Source organism: Brienomyrus brachyistius, chromosome 20 (genome assembly GCF_023856365.1).
Source record: "Brienomyrus brachyistius isolate T26 chromosome 20, BBRACH_0.4, whole genome shotgun sequence".
Taxonomy (NCBI): Eukaryota; Metazoa; Chordata; class Actinopteri; order Osteoglossiformes; family Mormyridae; genus Brienomyrus; species Brienomyrus brachyistius.
The window spans coordinates 18,375,663-18,381,809 of NC_064552.1; positions in this window are offsets into that span (position 1 = coordinate 18,375,663).

The following is a 6,147-nucleotide window of genomic DNA, read 5'->3' on the forward strand; positions in this document are numbered from 1 at the left end:
CAAGACAGATTAAGAACATGTTTCTTATTTACAACTGTGGCCTGGAAAGGGCAAAGCCTTTAAAAAAAATGTAAAATAAAACATTTTAAGAAAAATACATATATACAATATAAACAAGTTTACGAAAGGAAAAGAAAATAGAAAAAATAAATAATAATGATAATAGTAATAATAGATAAAGAAAGAAATGAAGCAAGAAACAGTGAATATGTTGCATATTTACGGAAAAATGTCATAAAATATTATATAAACAATAAGAATGTTGGAGCAGCAATGAAAAGAGCAGCAGTGAGTTGGAGCAGCTAGTCTAAATAACAGCGACACACGTCTTTATAATAAGCTGAAATCCGAGATTGGAAAGCTGATTTATGAATGAAATTATCCAGTTTTAACATTTTCTGCAGGTCATTCCAGTCTCTAGCAGCAACGTTCTGAAAAGACGACAGGCCAAGTGCAGAAGTAGCCTTAGGAACTGTCAACAGAATCAAATTAGCAGATCGAGTATTATACACAGAAGTAGAAAAGTGTAACAAATCCTGTAAGTAAGGAGGGGAAAAACCAACGAGAGTTTTGTAAATAATCATAAGCCAATGGATTTTACGGCGGGTGTACAATGAAGACCAGTTGAGAGAAGAATACAGGGTACAATGATGGGTTTTAAAAGGGGCATTTGTTATGAACCGAATGGCAGAATGATAAAGAACATCGAGCTTCTGAAGCAGGCCTTTGGATGCTGATCTGTAAATAACATCACCATAGTCAAACATGGGAAGGATTGTCATTTGAACCAGAGTTTTCCTTGCAGATGATGTAAATGCAGAACGCATTCTATAAAGGAACCCAAGTTTTAATTTGATCCTAGACTGCAAATTGTCAATGTGTTTTGAAAAAGATAGAGTATTATCCAGCCAAATTCCCAGATATTTGTATTCAGTAATCTGGTCCAGTGGTGTCCCGTCTAGGGAACAGATACCTGGAGAGCTTGATGGAATATGACCTTTTTTACCGAACCACATAACTTTAGTTTTGGAAGTATTTAACTGGAGGTGCAAATTGGAAAGAATCTGTTGCAAACTATTAAAACTAAGTTGGAGTTGCTGCAAGACTGTAGCAGGGGAAGGACCTGTAGAATAAAGAATTGTATCATCAGCATAAAGATGGATAGATGAGTCCGTAACCGAATTAGCAACAGTGTTAATATAAATAGAGAAAAGTGTAGGTCCAAGTATTGATCCCTGCGGGACACCATTGGTGACTGGGAGAGGCTGGGAAAGGAGTAGTTCAGATTTTACAGACTGCACTCTGTCAGTAAGATAATTGGAAAACCAAGACAAGGATTTTTCAGAGATGCCTGTGTCATGTAGCCTATCAATAAGACGTTTATGATTGACAGAGTCAAAGGCCTTGGCCAAGTCAATGAAAATAGCAGCACAGTATAATTTAGAATCCAAAGCAGAATAGATATCATTTAAGACTTTAAGAGTAGCTGTTATACACCCAAACCCAGTTCTAAATCCTGATTGAACAGGTGATAAGATATTGTGTGCTTCCAAATAATCGGTGAGTTGACCATTTACAAGTTTTTCCAGAACCTTGGAGATACATGGCAAAACAGAAATAGGCCTGTAACAGTTGGGATCTGACCGGTCACCACCCTTAAAGAGAGGAAACACTAACGCTGACTTCCAAGCACAAGGAATTTGCCCTGTGCATATAGACAAATTGAATATATCTGTGATGGGAGTGGCGATAATGGAAGCAGCCATTTTGAAAAAGACAGGATCCACCTCGTCAGACCCAGCAGATTTATTGGAATCCAACCTAAGCAATTCATCCAGAACCTCTTCCTCTAAAAAAGCCCGCAAGGTGAAGCTATGAGAGGAGGACGGAAGTATTGTAAGATGAGGGAGACTTGGAGAAGATGCATTAGAGCAGTTACTAAGATAAAGAGGCGATGAAGCAGAATTTGGAAATTCAGAGATTAGTCCGGAAGTTATAAAGTGCTTATTGAGGAGCTCCAACATACACTTCTTATCTGATACTACATGGTTCTCTAAGTAGAGTGAAGTAGGTAACTTACAAGATGGTTTATTTTCCATCTCCTTTATCGTTTTCCAAAATTTAGTAGGATCAGAGCTACTAAGAGAAAACTGCTTCTTAAAATAGTCTGTTTTAGCCTTGCGAACGGCTTGTAAGGATTTATTTCTGAATTGCTTAAAAACCAAACTATCTGCTGGGGATCTAGAGTGTCGTGCCTTGCGCCAGAGAATATTTTTTTGTTGTAAAAGCATAGAGAGCTCCGGGGTAAACCAAGGACTATGCCGATCCTTAACTCTAAGTCTTTTCATCGGGGCATGTTTATCAACAATAGCCCTGAAAAGTTTGTAAAATAAATGCCAGGCCTCATCTACCGTTGGAACCAGCCTGATTCTTGACCAGTTAACATCAGCCATGTCATGTAGAAAAGCTTGGTGATTGAAGTTTTTAAAAGCACGTTTGCAACAGAATCGAGTTGGTTTCTTGATGGAGCAACCATTTCGAACACATGCAGTAAAACAGTGGTCACTGATATCAGAACAAAATACCCCAGAGTTATATTTGTGAGGAGAATTAGTTAGAATAATGTCAATCAGCGTAGCCTTGTTTGTAGATTTGGTGTCATACCTAGTGGGGGGGCAGATAATTTGATGCAAGTTTAATGCATCGAATTGTTGAATGACTTTATCGGGTGGTTTGATCATGTCCCAGTTTAAATCACCAAGAAGCACGAATTCAGCTTTGATCAAGGGCGGCAGCACACTGGACAATGTCGTTAAAGTGCAGGCCGGGGCTGAAGGAGGGCGATAGCACCCAGCCACTGACAGAGTGAAATTGTTAGTGAATTCAATGTTTAGAACAAGCAAATCGAATTGTTTGGGAACAGACTTAGATAATGCAATTGAGCACTTAAGGTGTTCTTTGATATAAATTGCCACGCCGCCACCTTTAGAGGACCTGTCCTGTCTAAATAAGCCAGTCATTTAAACCAACCAGTCATTTAAAAAACACTGTTTAGATTACCATTAAAAATAAAATGCAGCTGAAATGTAATTAGGATTATCGTACAGGGTTTGGACAAAGAAACTGAAACACCTGGTTTTATACCACAATAATTTATTCATATGGCGTAGGGTCTCTATTTGCAATACAGTATCGGTTAATCTTGGGACTGACAGATAAAGTAGTACACAATGGCCAAAGGGATTCTGAGCCGCTCCTCTTGCAGAACAGTGGCGTGGTCACTACATGATGCTGGTGGAGAAAAATGTATCCTGACTCATGCCTCAAAACATCCCAAAGTGGGTGAATAATATTCAGTTCTGCTGAGTTTGCAGGCCATGGGAGATGCTGAGCTTCACTTTCATATTCATAAGACCACTCTGTCACCCGTCTTGCTGAGAGCATTGGCTCATCATCATTTCAATATACGGCACCACCTTCAGGATACATTTCAACCACTGGGTGAACATGGTCCCTCAGAATGGTTCAGTAGTCCTTGGCAGTGACGTCTCCATCTGGATCAAGTAGTGGGCCTGCGGAATGCCATGACATTGCAGCCTAAACCTTCACTGATCCACCCCTGTGCATGGCAAGTCTCTTTGGGGCCTCTCCACACTAACTCTCCTGGATGTGGGAAAGACAGTGAAGGTGGACTCATCAGAGAACAATACATGTTTCACATTGTCCACGGTCCAAGATTCGCGCTGCTGGCACCACTGAAACAGACATTTGGAATTGGCACGAGTGTCCAAAGGTTTGGTATAGCAGCCTGACCATGAATACTGAACCTGTGGAGCTCCCAGTGAACAGTTTTGGTAGAAACAGGAGAGTTGAGGTGCGCACAAAATTCTGCAGTGAGTAGGACAGGTGTTGTTGTATGTTTTTTGGATACAATCCGGGTTAGTGCCCGAACATTCCTTTGACAGCTTCCTCTTGTGTCCATAGTAACTCCTGTTGGAAGCAGTCCGTCCTTCGTGGTGGTATGTTGACATTAGCTTGGATACCGTGGCTCTCGATACACCACAAAAACTTACTGCCCTGATCACAAATGTGACAGCGAGACGCACACTGACAATTTGTCCTCTTTTGAGCTCTGATACATGTCCCATTATGTTGTGTGCTGCGCTATTGCTCTGCTAGTCCAACTTTCATACTCGATTATTACTGATGGAACCAGTGAAGATTGGCCACCAGGCTGCACGTATACAGGCGTGAAACCTCAAACAGTATTAGCCCATGTTTCAATTTCATTGTCCAATGTTGTTAATGTTGTACAATAAGATATTAAGATTAAGGTATACAGCCACACACCCAGTACAATGCCACTTCCAGAAATCTATTATGGTCTTTCCTCTCTGGTGTTTAAACCTAACTGATTTACACAATTTTTTGCTGTATAATGCATTGGTTTTTATACAGAATAACTGTAAGACTCTCCCTTCCACTCCAAAGATTAGGCACTCCACCTGCCTTGACCTACAGCTACATACATACACAGATCATAAAAGTAGTTGGATATATGGTTGCTAAAAATAGAGGAGCAGATTTAATAAGTCTTAGTAAATTTCAAAGCTACTTGTTTATCCTCCATCAGAAGTGAACTTTATGTAGTTTATCCAACACTGTCATCTTCTGGTCCCTCATCCTTTGACAAGTAAATTGGTTACAATTGTGTTAGCAAGTGTCCTGTTGTATAATGATTAATGAACTACAAAAAAAAAACCACAAACAGTCCACACTATTAACCCTTCCATTAACTTCAGTCTGGCAGGGAGATGGGGGCCTGCAGCCTGGACCCTGTCCCAAGCAGCACAGCATACAAGGCGAAGGACACCCTGGATGAGATAGCAGTGCATTCACACTCTACAGGCAAATTAGAGATACCAGCTAGGCTAACTATATGCCTATAATTAATTGTATCTGTCTATAGGAGTCTATCAGGAAAAAGTGAACATGATGATGAAATAATCATACCGTAACACTAAATCGGGCCTTAAGGGCTACTGAACAGTTTTGACGCATCGTTCCATAGATCACACATGTATCTATAACTCTAAATGTCCAAGATCTTTGATTGTAAGAACATGCAAAATTAATAGTGCAATAACCCTGCATCCATCCGTTCAACATCCATTATAAAATATGAAGTACTAGCTTTTTATGCATTTAGGGAGACTTTACTGAAAAACAGATGCTTTACTTAATTTTAGTACTAAGTAATTCTATGGACAAAAGAGGGGTAAAGTGTCATATCAGTGGATTGTGTTATGACATTTACTGATTTGCGTATTTACACTGTCATGAGCATAAATATCATCTGACAAAGGAATTCAGAATTCAATATTTGATATTTGGAAATATACAATAATATATAACCATAAAATGATGATAAATATTAAAAATGAAAAAACAAGTGCCATGTTCCAATATATCAATATTTTGAGATCATTCAGTGACAGATGTGTGATTTACTGCTTGCTGAATTCTCAGTATATCTAATAACAGATTCCTGTTAAAAAAAAAAAGAAAAGAAAATAACTACAATGTAAAAGGTACTTTTTAACTGGGCTTCAAAAACAGAACCACTGGTTTCTAAAGTTTGACCACAGCCACCAAAGTGCTTTTGTACTTGATTATATTATGAACTTTCCAGTGTATCTTTCCATATGCGGCGGAGCTGGTTACAGACACACTGCTGAACTGCCAGGTGTCACATGGCCAGGAAGCAATCCAACCTAAATTATAAATATCAAACTACTATTCTGAATCCTAAAGCAGAACTTCAGCCATAGGTTATACACTATATGAGACAGCCCCCCCCCCAATTCTCAATGGCATTTCACTGGAGGGCCAGAACGCACTTGGCAGATACTCTCACAATATAAAGCGTTATACTTATCATGCTAAATCCAGAAAACAGGGAAAAAAACAACTGAAAATGGTAAAAATTGGAAATCCATATTATAATCATGTCACACCAACAAGATTAATATGCATTTAATTTATAAGGGGGACTTTTAATATTCGAATGTGGGTTAAATTTCATGAATGAAGTTTAACATGTTTAACACCTCTGAACACTGTGGTCGTGCAGGTTCATAAATATCA